The sequence below is a fragment of the Triticum dicoccoides genome, chromosome 7A (genome assembly GCF_002162155.2).
Source record: "Triticum dicoccoides isolate Atlit2015 ecotype Zavitan chromosome 7A, WEW_v2.0, whole genome shotgun sequence".
NCBI classification, from domain to species: domain Eukaryota; kingdom Viridiplantae; phylum Streptophyta; class Magnoliopsida; order Poales; family Poaceae; genus Triticum; species Triticum dicoccoides.
Genome location: NC_041392.1, coordinates 654553607 through 654569503, shown reverse-complemented (window position 1 = coordinate 654569503; position 15897 = coordinate 654553607).

The window sequence follows — 15897 nt, the reverse complement described above, 5'->3', positions numbered from 1 at the left end:
TGTGTCGGCACGGGCGCCTCGATTTTCGGAGTTTCAGTAAAGAAAGAGATTTATTAAAATTTGGATTCTATATAACATTAATTGCATATGACGTCATGTTGGGGTATCGCAACTTTTGGAAGCGACGTCATGGCGGGTTACAATACTTCACAATAAGAGGAGGAAGGATTTTCTAAGTGTTGAAGATTGACATGAACAAGTTCAAATCAACCTGGGCCTAATGTTGGGGATGTGACTATTAAGTATGACCCAGCCAGGAGGGGCCAGGTCATCCCTATGGCGGTTCATCTCAATGAAGCCCAAGAGCATCTTAACAATGGCGGTTCATAGATAGGCTTAGTAGAGGGCCCAAACCCGAAGGTGGCTTAAGGCCTGCGGATATAAACTGCTATGTATATAGACTTGTATTGTAAGGCATGTAAGAAAGGTCACCGAGCCGGATACGTTGTACAAGCCGGCCGGGACTCTGTAGGCCGCAGGGCGTTAACCCGTGTATATAAGGGGACGACCTAGCGACGGCTAAGGACAAGAAACAACAGATCGATAGCCGGGTCAAGTGTATTCACTCCTTGCTCATCAAAACCCTAGCAATACCACCTCCAACTGGATTAGGCTTTTACCTTCACCGTAAGGGTCCGAACCAGTGTAAACTCTTTGTGTCCTTTGTCCTCATTAACCCCTTTAAGCTAATCTCATCGCGATGGCTCCACAACTAAGTCCTCACACTAGGACATCTGCCATGACAATTCCACTACAGCGCGCATGGGAATGAGCATCGAAATTGTCTGAGTTAATAAAGGATAGACATAGGGCTGCTACAATTAGTTTGCCCATGGAATAGGCTACTACATGGACATTTCAAGGCTCAATAGTGATCAACGCAGTTTGCACTTCAATGACGAGCTAGGCGCTTGTCAATGGTGACTTGCCACAAGTAAGTAGCTGCTAGTGGTGACTAGCTCGCTCGCGCTTGTCAAGGATAAGATGGTTACCAGCCATGCTCCTATAGTTCTCAGCATGGAAGTTGGTGAAGATCCGCCCAACTTCATGACGGGGATGCGGTCCATTTCCACCCGGCCACGGAGCTTTGTGGTTTCGCTCTCTAGGCGGAGTGCAATGCCACCGAGGACACCGCAGAGTTCGTTGATCTTAGCATCCTTGGCGGCGAGGTTAGCGTGTATCTACTCCCATTCATAGCGGTTGACCTCGTGCGACATGGCGACGAAGGATGAAGGGCTATGGTGAAGATAATGCAGGGAAGGGCTCACGGGCTTAGAGGAATCAGGGGCTTGCACGTGTACCAGGCAGTGAAGATGGAGGAGGAAGAAGAACGTGGAGGGGCCATCCCTGATCCCCACCCTTTTATATTATGGGAACGGAGGCGAGGCACCCTCTCCAATCGATGCCAAGCAATCAACACGCGCAATGGGCGGTTGGGCTCCCCGATGAGAAGTCGAACGCCTTTGAGACGTGTCGATTCATAGAGTGGAGTTTAATTGCATGAGAGTGTAATTTCTCCCACGCCAGTATGAACCCCGAGGCGACTTAAATACGAATTGCTAACACAAGGGGCGTCACGTGTTCAAAATAGTGGCGGCAGGAGTCAAAAGATTTGATTTCTGCCCCTAGCAAGATTCTCACGCCACGTGTCAGGATCATCAAGTACCAAAGTGAATGATCAGTTAGTGGGTGATCCAAATGGGTTGAGCCTAGCCCTTCGCCAGGCATATAACACATAGGACATAGGGGTGGGCTCCTCGTTTGTGTTGAGAAAACACCTACTACTGATTGGTCGGACCTGACGGAAAATATGATTGGCATTTGTGGCCCAACCGTTTGCATAGGGACTCGCCCTGATAAATATGAGAGATACTCATCTGGCCATGCCCATGGGCTACTGTCGGTACCGTGAACGCTTGTTCCACAAAGAGAACCACACGTGGGCCGCGGGTAGGTCCCTCCTTGGCCAAAGCCATCAAAGACCCAAGACCCGGGAACGAAACCACCGACAACAGCCTCGTTTCCTTACTCGTCAAGGCACCACAACTCCCCCGCCTCATGCATATCGGGCCGGATCTACCTCTTCAAGACAAGTCCACCATGTTACAGCCTTGCAGGTTGGGCGGTGAGTCACCACCCTACTCACCCCACGGGCAACACCTGCGATAGTACATGGCACTTCCAAGCTGGAGCATCACCTCAGCCGGTGGTGATGGGACTGGCTTTCGTTCCTAGAGAGAAGAAGGTGGTGACACGTCACCAAACACTTAATGCACCCACCTACCATGTCGGATCACGGCAGTTACTTAGCAACTACACTGATGAGGTACCCCTTGACCTATAAAAGGAGGATCGGGCGAAAGTAGAAAAAGGCCGGACTCCTGTTAGAACACCAGTAGGAGCATACTGCGCTTTCGGTTCTCGGAAAGGACTTGTAGCTCTTATCCACCCATTAAACACACAAAAAAGCAGGAGTAGGGTATTACGCACCGTGCGGCCCGAACATGGGTAAATCATCTTGTCCATTGTGCATGTTTCAGTAGTGTTGGTCCGTGCCTTCTTGCACCAACCTCGAACTAACAAAAGGACATCATCAGTCTATGGTGCCACGCGTGTGTTCTGCACATGCGCACTGATACCCGGGATCCTGATACTTCGAGCTGGAGACCTGAACAGAGACAATGGCGTGGGAATGGGGCTGGTTCTATGCTCCAGACGTGGTGGCTGATCACTGTTAGGTCAGAATGCCAAAATTCACCGATGTGCCCTGTTGGCAGAAGTCGTAGTGGGGCTCGGGGATGGAGACCTCCCAGGAGACTGCTACCTTGATTGAGGCAGTTCTTTAGTTTCAAGACAAGGGCCTTTGGGCCTCCAAATTATGAAGACCTGGAGGGAGAGAAACGTCCAGCCCGAGGGATGGAGGGAATTCCCCATGTTCGGGTACAGAGGCGAAAGTGATCCAGCCTCCTCAATCTAGAGGACTCAGAGAATGAAATAGAGCTCCGTATGCACCATGTAACCGGCCTACCTCTCGAAGATATTCTCATGGCAGTTACCGTGGAGCCGTACTGTCAGGCTTACCCCCGCCCTGGGGTAATTTACTGTGGCTTGCTATATATTTCTCCAGCATTGGAGGCCTCCCGCCTTGTCCTTTCTAGCCCTTTTTTTATATTTCTAGACATAAAAGGATTTGATTTCAATTCCACCACAGCCCTGCTCTTATGAAGCAGCATGCATCTTGCCGATCATACACGCGCGACGGCCCACAATTTTGGTAGGGCCGTGGCCAGCGCCCGTCTAATCTCCACCTTGAGGGGCTCGCGGAAGAGCTCCATGGAGTCATCGGCAGTTCCTTCACAGGCAAGGGCTGCAAGATCGTGTGTTGCGACCCTTGATGGATCATCTATTGAAGGAAACGGACCCCATGACCCGCGCGAGGACCTGCGGGTCGTGGAGGCAAATAAGATGGGGTCCCCAAAGATCTTGCTCGAGCCAGGTGAGGCGGAGTCCTGGCTGAGGGTGCCGTCCAGACACCGGGTCAATTTATTATTAGGTGGCACTTTTATTATTGAGAGCATGACAATTTTATTATCGTTGACATCGTATTTTATTATAAAGAGGATTGCAACTTTTAATGTTGAGAGGATATTATTTTTTGTTTTTATTAACATGGTAGTTTTTTGGTTTATCGAGATAAGATATTTTTATCTAGAGGATGGCAGGTTGGTAGCGCACCATGTCAGTTTAAAAAAAATAAGAGCATGGCATTTTAAAAAAAATGTATTTTTTATTCATGGCATTTTTTATCGAGGATTGCGGTTTTTTATCTACAGTGTAGCATTTTCCATCTAGAGGATGGCAGTTTTTAAGTTTAGCATGGCCGAAAAAAAATATTGCTCAACCTTTTTTTATTGTTATAAGGTGGCTAATTTAAACAAAAAAAACACTTTTAACTAGGCCTTTTCGATCTGGAGGGGTCCCGCTGGGCCTTCGTGCTGGCGAGGAGCGAGCGAAACCGGTCACCAAGAGCTGCTCCCCCGATGAACGATTCTTCTTTTTTTGCAGGGTTAACAGGGATTTCATTACTCAAGGTGGAGGTAGATCCTCCAAACAAAGTTGAGGTACATTAGCCGGGCCATAACGAAGCCAAATTGTTGTCCTAGCTTCTACACGAGCCTGGTTTTTGCCATTTTTCTTGATTTTCGACATAAAAGGATTTCATTTCGATTCTGCCACAGCCTCGTTCGTATGAAGCGGCATGCATCTTGCCGATCATACATGCATGATGGCCCACAATTTTGGTGGGGCCGTGGCCAGTGCCCGTCTGACCTCCACCTTGAGGGGATCGCAGAAGAGCTCCTTGGAGTCATCGGCAGTTCCTCCGCCGGCGAGGGCCGCAAGATCGTGTTGCAGCCCTTGACGGCTCATCTATTGAAGGAAAGAGACCCCATGACCTGTGTAAGGACCTGCGGGTTGTGGAGGCAAATAAGACGGGTCCCCTGAGATCTTGCGGGAACCAGGTGAGGCGGAGCCCCGGATGAGGGTGCTATCCAAACACGGGGTCAATTTATTATTAGGTGGCAGCTTTATTATTGAGAGCACGACAATTTTATTACCGTTGAAATCGTATTTTGGTATAAAGAGGATTGCAACTTTTAATGTTGAGAAGATTTTTTTGCGAGATTTTTTTTATTTTTTAATTACATGGTAGGATTTTTGGTTTATCCACATAAAATACTTCTATTTAGAAGATGGCGGCTTCGTAGCGCAGCACGTCACTTTAAAAAAGAAATAAGAGCATGGCATTTTTTTAAATTTGTTTGTATTTTGTTTCATCATGGCCTTTTTTATGAGGATTGCGGTTTTTTTATTTAGAGGATAGCATTTTCCATCTAGAGGATGGCAGTTTTTAAGTTTAGCATGGACGGAAAAAATATCACTCGACCTTTTTTTTATAGTTATAAGGTGGCAACTTTAAACAAAGAAACACTTTTAAGTGGGTCTTTTGTGTCTGGAGGGGCCTCGCGGGTGAAACCGGTCACCGGGAGCTGCTCCCCTGACAAACGATACTTTTTTTGCGGGGTTAAAAGGGATTTCATTACTCAAGGAGGAGCTAGATCCTCCGAGCAAAGTTGAGGTCCATTAGCAGGGCCAGAACGAAACCAAACTGTTGTCCGAGCTTCTACACGACCAAAAAAAGCTAATCTATAACTGGCAGCATTTTGGTGCCTACCCCGACAAACGATTCGTTTAATGGGGCAGCTCCCTGGCGATCGAACGCCACATATTAGGGTCCAATTTTTTCCATAAGCTTGGTAATTTCACAAAGTTTGAGTTAATTCAAAATTACTATGTAAAGTAATATGGAACAGAGCGAGCAAATTCTTTTAAAAGAAAATAATGAAACAAATGTGTGGCACAAAAGTTTAAGGTGCCACCTTTTATCAGATGTTGTCACTTATGGAACCATGCATTATTGATTCTAGACGATCTATCTAGACTTGGATAGATAAGCATGACTAGCAAGGATGTCCGTATAATGACTACGTACGTCGTCCCAAAATCACGGTATGTAAATTTTTGCGCATATTTTTCGATAAATACTTTCCTATAAGGCACTGCTCCAATCCCATACCAAGCATGAGCTGTTCACACGGTAACATGCATAGACAAGATACAGTATGATATATTGATACAAATAAGGAAATTAGCAAACATGCATCGACGCGTACACGGAAAATGGCAAGAAACGAATGGCACGATGCGTATATGCCAGCAAATCAAAGAAACACAACGTGTTCACTCCTGCAAAATACAAAACGGAGATTCATCTACATTCCCAGTTGTCTGCTACTACCTGGAAATACATTAAAACGCCACGATATATAGACTACAAGCAAGTGCACCAGAGAACATTCGTACAGATCTATAGATCATCTAGATCCCATCGAGGCAACTCGTCTCTCGATTTCACTCTGCAAATATGGAGTCCTGCGGTTCTACCTCGTCCACCTTCCCGGTCGACCTGTCCTTGTCGCTGGCCATCCATGTCGACAAGGACAACCTAGGGCACAAGACCCCGACGGCATCGCCTCACACGCCGTCATCGGCTTCCAAGAGGGTGCAGGAGGTGTCCCTCCCGCCCATGTTCAACTGCAAGTTTTGCCCCCGCTCCTTCGGAACAGCCCTGGCGCTGGGCGGGCACCAGAAGGCGCACAGCATGCTCCAACGCGCGCGGCGCAACAGCCGGAAGGCGCACATGAGCCGCCGTCCCGCTTGGTACTCGGTCGCCAGCGCCCTACGCAGCGCTTGCCTCCACGCGCGGCCCTTCGACGCATGGCACATCCACTACGGCCCCTCCGTCCCTCTTTCCTTCCCATGGCAAACAGGGACCGGCCTCGGAGGTCTAGCTCCAGCTCAACCTTCATTTGCGGTGCTGGGCAATGGATACAGCGGGAATGGAGTAGGGAGACTTCATGGACGCAAGGAAGGCATGAGTTTAGTCAATCAGGAGGAGACACCCAACGGGATTGATCTAACCCTGAAGCTCTAGATTAGGGCTTTGGTTTTGGCGCCTCAAACAATAAGTTTTCATTAAGTTTGGTTGTTTGTATTTTCTGTTTATTGCATCATCTTACGGGCGAGATTATTTGAGTGCATCTCCTTGTAATTCTGTACTAGGCGCAAATTGTGATGAATCGATGTACTGTGTCGGGTGATATTTCCAATGCGTAACTCAAGCAGGTGGTTATCTGGATGACTTTTAGCCATGAGCTTTTCCATAAGATGGAGTGATGTTCTTACTTCTTTCCTTCCGTCTAATTCATTAGGGCGCGTGTAGTATTGTTTGGTGGATGGATGTTAAATCATTTTAAGTGATCTGGGGAATTAAAGGTCTAGGACATTTGTGTGGAAATATTGTTTTTTCAGTTGTATATATGAGACAAATTAATATTTATTTACTGTAAAAAATGGACTGTGTTACTGTCCTTCGTTCGAAATAAAAAGTGAATACTTTATGAGTTGCGGAAACAGACAATTTGGAAATAGTGTCTCAAATAGTTTATTTCTCATGTAATTAATGACGAAGTTGTCTAACGCTGTATGTAAACATGATCTAATCTGTTCCACATAAAATCATTATTTTTCTTAGCTATGTGTAGAGTTTAGCAGGGCCTGGCAAGAAAAGTCAATGTAAATCGACGTTGAAGTGTAGAGTTAATCGGTAGTAAGGTCTATTATATATGTGAGGAGATATTAATTGTCATCTCCTCTAATATTCATAACATAAATCGATCTCTTCACTACCTAAAAAACTCTCATCCAAGTCATTATCGCAGATAGAGGACAAAAAGTTATTGTTCCTTGAGAAAATAAATATTACCGTGAAGGCATGTGATAAGAAAAGCACATTAAACAAATTGCTTTTTATATAACCGCGAGCAATAGCATCATATATAGCACAAAAATGCATCATATATACTAGAAGAATGTGTATCACAGATGCAAAAGCTCCCTGTTGAGAAGGCTACACAATATAAAAGACTTAACACAAACAACGCATATGACCTTCTTAGGGCCAGTTGTGACTTTGGGGGGCAAAGGAAAAACTAAAGGTGCTGGAGGGGCCCCAGACTGACAACATCCTGCCACCACTCACTTTAGTACCAGTTCGTGGCAGGAACCGGTGCTAAAGGTTCGCCACTAACCGGTACCAATGAGAGCGACCGGCTAGCCGTTGGAACCGGCACTAATGCATACATTAGTGCCGGCTCAAAATCAAACCAGCACTAATGTGCTTGACATTTGACCCTTTTTCTACTAGTGATCCCCCGGCTGGACTTTTCTCTCCCTCCATGTCTTCATAATCTGGAGGCCCAAAGGCCCTTGTCTTGAAACAGAAGAACTGCCTCAATCAAGGTAGCAGTCTCCTAGGAGATCTCCATCCCCAAGCCCCACTACGGCTTCTGCCAAAAGGGCACATCGGTGATTTTGGCATTCCGACCTAACAGTGATCAGCCACCACGTCCGGAACATAGAACCAGCCCCATTGCCACGCCATTATCTCTGGGCAGGTCTCCAGCTCGAAGTATCTGGAGCCCGGGTATCGGAGCGCGTGTGCAGAACACACGCTTGACACCATGGACTGATGATGTCCTTTTGCTAGTTTGGGGTTGGTGCACGAAGGCACAGACCAACACTACTGAAACATGCACAATGGACATGATGATTTACCCAAGTTCGGGCCGCACGGTGCGTAATACCCTACTCCTGCATTTTTGTGTGTTTTAATGGGTGGATCAGAGCTACAAGTCCTTTCTGGGAACCGAAAGCGCAGTGTGCTCCTAGTGGTGTTCTAACAAGAGTCCAGCCTTTTTCTACTTTCGCCTGGTCCTCCTTTTATAGGTCAAGGGGTACCTCATCCGTGTAGTTGCTAAGTAAATGCCATGAGCCGACATAGTAGGTGGGTGCATTAAGTGTGTGGTGACGTGTCATCACCTTCTTCTCTCCAGGAACGAAAGCCAGTCCTATCACCACCGGCTGAGGTGATGCTCCAGCTTGGAAGTGCCATGTACTATTGCGAGTGTCGCCCGTGGTGTGAGTGGGGTGGTGACTCACCGCCCAACCTACAAGGTCGTAACATGGTGGACTCGTCTTGACGAAGTAGATCCAGCCCGACACGCATGAGGAGGGGAGTTGTGGTGCCTTGACGAGTAAGGAAACGAGGTTGTTGTTGAAGGTGTGTGGTTCCCAGGTCTTGGGTCTTTGATGGCTTTGGCCAAGGAGGGACCTACCAGTGGCCCACATGTGGTTCACTTTGTGGACCAAGCATTCACGGTATCGACAGTAGCCCATGGGCATGGCCAGATGAGTGTCTCTCATCTTTATCAGGGTGAGTCCCTATGCAAACGCGTGGGCAACAAATGCCAATCATTTTTCCCGTCAGGTCCGACCAATCAGCAGTAGGTGTTTTCTCAGCACAAACGAGGAGCCCACCCCTATGTCCTATGTGTTAGATGCCTGGCGAAGGGCTAGGCTCAACCCACTTGCATCACCCACTGGCTAATCAGTCACTTCGGTACTTGATGATCCTGACACATGGCGTGAGAATCTTGCTAGTGGCAGAAATCAAATATTTTGAATCCTGCCGCCACTATTTTGAACACATGATGTCCCTTCTGTTAGCAATCCGTATTTAATTCGCCTCGGGGTTCATACTGGCGCGGGAGAAATTACACTCTCCTGCAATTAAACCCCACTCTACGAATCGATGCGTCTCACAGGCGTTCGACTTCTCATCGGGGAGCCCAACCGCCCGTTGCACGTGTTGATTGATTGGCATCGATTGGAGAGGGCGCCTCGCCTCCAATCCCATAATATAAAAGGATGGGCATCAAGGACGGCCCCTCCATGCTCTTCCTCCTCCTCCATCTTCACCGTCTGGCAGACGTGCAACCCCCGATTCCTCTAAGCCCGTCATCCCTTTCCTGCGTTGTCTTCACCGTAGCCCTTCCTCCTTCGTCGCCATGTCGCACGAGGTCAACCGCTACGAATGGGAGTAGATATGCGTCAACCTCGCCGCTAAGGATGCTAAGATCAGCGAATTCCGCAGCGTCCTCGGTGGCACTCCTCTTCGCCTAGAGAGCGGAACCACGAAGCTCCGTAGCCGGGTGGAAATGGATCGCATCCCCGTCATGAAGCGGGGTGGATCTTCACTAACTTCCACGTTGAGCACTATAGGAGCATGGTATCGCTACAAGACATATACCTCTACCAATTGTCTGTGCAACAACACCCAGCTAATAAGTTTTTATTTATTTCTAAAATGATTTACGTACTTTTCCAAGAGCCACATTCAAAATACTCAGCATGCTACTTCCGACCTTCTCTCTTTGCCACCATCTACCCTCTGTTTCCGTCCTTTTCTCAAATATTTGGGCACTTTATTCCGCTCGGTTTCTACTATATTCCCTTTACCTCCTGTTATACCTCTCTCTCCCTCCCTCTCCCTCTCCTCTCTCTCTCTATCCAACCTTTTCCAGTCCTTGTTCCACCTCCACATTCTGAGCTTGAAAATAGTTTGTAGTCAAAGTTGTGATCACTTGAGCCATTGTGGTTGGTCTATAAACAATTTCAGCCAACACATGACTACCTTCCCACTAGACGTACCAGCGTGTAGTAATTATTAGCTCGGACAAACCATGACAACAAGTAAAGGCACATTGCCCCCGGGGACTGTGCATCACTATTGAGATGGTTACTAATGATGATCCATTTTGCATGCTTGTCACTGCCATGAAGTTCCAACTCCTGAGCGAGCCAGTCGCCACTAGCAGCTACTTACTTGTGGCAAGTCACCGCTGACAAGCGCCTAGCTCGCCATTGAAGTGCAAACCGCGGTGATCACTATTGAGCCTTCCAATGTCCACGTAGTAGCCTATGTCCATCCTTGATTAACCAAGACAATTTCGAAGCTCATTCCCACGCGCGCCCTTGCATGGGATCGTCACTCACGTTGATTTCTTATGTGTTGACTGACATGCTCCTCCTGCTTAGTTAGTCTTTAATATCGGAGCATCTTACCTCACCTATCATTGTCATGTTGACTACCCATATGAATTTTTAATCAAATGACTACTGTAAATATTACTTATGGCATCATGTGCTAATAGTTTAGGTGAGTCATTAAACCTGAGGTGGGTTTCTAGGTTAAATTGAAATAGAACCCTTCTCTAGATTTCCGTGTTTTTCGCATTGCTCTCTAAGAGAGGTCAGATTTTCCATTGGATATCCCACTAGCATAATGGATGAAGGAGTATGCACATGAAAAAAGTTGGAGGCGCCCCTAGCATCATCCGGACGAACCGCAAGTCGAATGGTGACCCGGTCGCAGGAAGACATCCACCTCAACCCGTGATACCTATGGTTGATTAGTGTAGACGACATCTAGGAGGACATACACCCTCAACTCGTCCTTGGCACTTTCCCTGGGAAGGACTACCACTTGGATGCCTAACTGCAATTTTGACGATGGTATAATGGCCCTACACATGGCTATGCCAAATGGGCCAAGTCACTGAGAGATCGCACTACACCGCAGGGCCAACACGAGTATTATGCCTCTAATTCTATCTATACATAGCCTATGCCCAATCCCCTATAGATTTTTATGCATGTTCTTTGATAGGAGGACAAAGGGTTTCCCCCGCTTTATATTATAAAGCAACGGCCACATCACAAGTCATACAAGCCAAAACAAAAGAGAAAAAGAGAGAAACGACAAATATACATGACACCAAAGGAGCCACTAACAAGCCCGCAATACATCAAGCGCAAGCTTGAGCATCGAGGCCCTCGGCGAACAAGAACCAGTACATGAGGCAACTAAGATGACGTAGTGGCCTGCTGTCGGATGATTTCCACGCTCTGTTGACTCACCAGAAGCCAGCCAGTGTCAGTCTGCCATCCACCCCTGCCTCCGAAGAAGGACCGCTACCCTCTAGTCGTGTATCGAAGGACACTGCGCTATCAACAAGCAGGGTCGCTCATCCCCGAGCTCTCAAGACCAGGATTACCTGGTGGCCGGGGAGAGGACGACAAGCACGACCACCGCACCACCCAATGGCACACCCTAACATCGCCACCACCACACGCATGCATCAACGTCAACCACAAGTAGCCAAGCCACATCAGCACAGAAGATAACTGGCAGACCACACCCCGCGCCGGAGCTTCGACCACCACTCCGCCGTCCAAAAGATGGTGTCTTCAAGAAGAAAACGACGCTGGCACGCCGTCACCACCCAATCCGGAGATTTGGGTTTTCACCGGGATGGGAAGAGAGGGTGAGGGCCAAATCACGATGGCACATTCAAGAAGGTGAACGATACAGGAGCACCGCTGACATCGTGGCAACAACAATCCATCCCTACCAAATGCTCAGCCCCACCAGTCGCCAGAACCGCCCACCAAAGGACATCGACGACGCCCACCGACGAGGCACGAAGAAGATCTAAGGAAAGCTGCCGTCCTTAGATCCCCTCCATGGACGAACGGGGACGCCCCGGGAGCCAGCCCAGACCCGCTGCCGGCCCTCCACCCACGCAGCCAGGCGCGACAGCCATCCGCATCCGCGATAGCCACCCGCCGAAGGGGGCCCGACGATCTTGACGACCGCGGCCGCCGCCACAGCTAAAGATGCAACGCGCCCAGGGCACCACAGAGCCGATCCCGCCGCCACCAGGCACTAGCCACGACTCCGTGGCCCGCAACCGCGCTACCGCGCCCTCTGCTAGCGCCGCGCAACCGCCCGACCAAACTGAGCCGCATCAGCCACCATCGAGAGGGAGAAGACAGGCCTCGTCGCCGCCTCCGCCACTGATCGGGGTTCGCCCGTCAGCACAAGCTGACGACGGCGAGGTGAGAAGGATGGGGAAGAGGGGCCCTAAGGCCAGCGGCTAGGGTTTCCCCACCGCGACGCTTGTGGGAGCGACCGGGAGGGGAGGAGGGGCATATTCATTGATAAAGATTATGTTATCATTTTAACGTTTGTATTGAAGGAGAGACTGGGCTTCTAGTTTTTCCTTGCCCCCCTAATGTCACAACTGGCCCTAAGAAGGTCATATGTGTTGTTTGTGTTAAGTCTTTTATATTGTGTAGCCTTCTCAACAGGGAGCTTTTGCATCTGTGATACACATTCTAATACTATATATGATGCATTTTTGTGCTATATATGATGATATTTCTCGAGGTTATATAAAAAGCTATTTGTTTAATGTGATTTTCTTATCACATGCCTCCACAGGTAATATTTATTTTCTCAAGGAACAATAACTTTTTGTCCTCTATCTGCGATAATGACTTGGATGAGAGTTTTTTAGGTAGTGAAGAGATCGATTTATGATATGAATTGTTAGAAATTTAGGGTTTTGCGGTCTACCCCCTAATTCCTCTGCGCTTATCCGTGGTGCCACTCACAATTCGTATATCTGAGGCTAGGGGTAGGGACCTTCTTATACTGTCTTTCCAAAGAGTCCATCTCTTATACAGATAAGATTCCTAGTCTTTTCAACTAGTTTTCCGGATAGACTCCAGACCAAATTACCAACCACGATCAAATTTGTCTGTTAACGGATTCTACCCGTTGTGTCCCCGGAGCACGCGCTTGTGAGAAACGCGCCATAATAGAGTGTAAATTCCTCTAATTATATAGATCAACATTAGGGCTGTAATCCAACTATATGATCTAGATCCTTCCGATTATCACTGTACCCGGGTAGTCTTTCCAATATATATAGCATATTGTATTCCACTGATAATCGACCAGCTTCCATAAGCATATAACTTAAGTACGTTCCAACAAGTGATAATTCCGTGATAATCATGTAAAGTAATTCCATGCATAAATACATGTATAATTACATAATGAGGTATTCCGAATATTAGTAATTCCTAGTAATTTGAATATAGTTGCAGGACACATAATTCCAACATCTCCCACTTGTCCAAAACGATCATTCAAATATCCGTAAGCCCATAGTATTAACAAGCTTACCAAATGCCTCATGAGTAGGAAGCTTAGTCAGGGGACTAGCAACCATATTAATACTAGGTAGAAAATCGAAAGAAATATACCTTCCCTCAATATATTTGCTTGTTGTGACACTTAAGATCTCTAAAGACCTTCAGTTTCCGCCTAATAATTCCAGCATAGCTGTCCTCGGCGCCTCGAGTATTATTTCCTCGAGTGTAATTCCACCTTTATAGGCACATTGAGTATTTTGTTTCCTCAAGTGAAATTCCGCATCAATTTTATCCAGTCACATATATCAAGAATTTGAATAATTCCACATTGACTCATAATATATGATAACCATGTTGAATAAATTTTCAAAACCACATAAATATCAAATCCAATCCGTAAATGTAGTTCCATAATTAACCATGTTTTGAACGAAATTCCTGACTTCGGTCAGTGAACCTGCACCATATTAGTACTACAAAAAAATTTGAATATGTGTACCTGGAATTATTTCTCATCTTGTAGATAGAGTAATAGCTTCCTCAATGTGTTTACCTTTAATATAAATTTCATAATAAGTGACAAGTTGTGATGCACTTTCCACAATCTTCAATGATGTGTGAGATTCCCTCAGCTGCTCGTCTTTCCTTCCACTGCTTGAATGCAGCATAAATTCCGGTAGCTAAGGTATGATAATATAATGAAGATACATAAGAATTACAGTACCATTTATTATTCTATTTTTCCTTAGGTGTTCAAATATAATTCCTCATCGAGTATGATTCCCTTTATCAAAGGTATTTTAACGGATTTGCAATTTTCCATAGAGAAACACTTCAAAATATTTTCTATGTATTTCAACTTGTAAAGCATAGGATGTTTCGAATGTTCCTTTCATATGAAAGTTAAAAGATGACCAAGCTTTCACTTCCATCAATGTGAATTATCATTGCAAACAACAAAACACTGTTAACATATACAATAATAATGCAAAATACTCAATTAGAAAACCATATGACCTGCTATTCCATTGATGTCAAGCGTGATATAAGACCATACATTAATATACTCAATTAGCAAACCATGTCTTTAGTTCCTCTTTCCCAAAATTCCAGGAGAGTGAGTTTCCACAAAGTATATTTCCCTCTATGTGAATAATTAAATAACAAGAGTGACATTATAATATTCCAGTGAGCCAAATATCCTGACAACAAAAACACTTCCAAACAATAGGCGTGCGGTTATATGGTATGGTCTTAAGTTCCCAAACTAGGCTCTTCCTCATTCGAGTTTATTCCTTCCTGCAATTCTTCCACCCATAGTTGACATTGAAAAAAAAAATTCTTAAGTGAATTTAGAGATTCCTCTAAAATTTAGAGTGACATCCCCCAATAACACATAATAATTATCCAGACATGATAGTCCAAGCTAATTCCTCCCACTTATCCTAAGCATGTTAGTATCGGGAGTTTCACTTGTAGTTTCCTTTGAGGTCAAGATTATATTCCATTATGATTGTTAATGTTTCAAACCTGGATCATAAAAAACAATTGTTTTCCTACTTTCCGCCAGTTTTTGTTTTTTTAAATCAAAAAGAAAATAACCTTTGATCCACTAGAATAACCATGAAAAAATTCCTGGTGTGTGCTTTGTAGTAACTGAGAATTTCCATTTTTATTTGCTTCCACCTTAAGAAAAGGTGTGCAAGTCAAAATACTCTTATATATGCTTCCCAAGTACCACAATCCTCCCACTAAAGTTTAGAATTCCAGAACCAGTAAGCCACTCAATTCTGTTCCATGATATCTTACCAAGTCGTCCATGGCAAAATAATAGATTCCTAGCATGTGTTCTCATTATCAGCATTCCTCTGCGTGAGTTATCTTCCCCAAATGACAATTTGGGTTGCTAACTTCCAATGGACCATCAAGAAAGAATAAACAATTGTTCAAAATTCTGTAATGCACTAATTTTATCATTGAGCAATATTTCCACTCTTCCTTTTCCAAATAGTATTTCATAAACAATGGGTTTCAAGATAGAACCATAAATCAAATCCCTTCTTACTGAAGTTGCACAGAATGTCCTATAACAATAATAGTTTTCCTCCACATGGGAGTTTCATGGCATAATTTCCAATCCAAAGTACATCAATTTTCCTTTGAAATTGTTGAATGCCAATAAAGTTGCTATGGTATTTCAACAATAAATGATGTATATAATCGAACACCATAATCCAACTATTTGAAAGAGTATCCAAAATAAATAAATAAATATAGTGCAGATATTATCATTAGACATACCAACAAATGAAGAGCTAATTTCCTTATCCTTGGAGTGACTCCTATCTTCCTTCATTAACAAGTGGTGCTCAA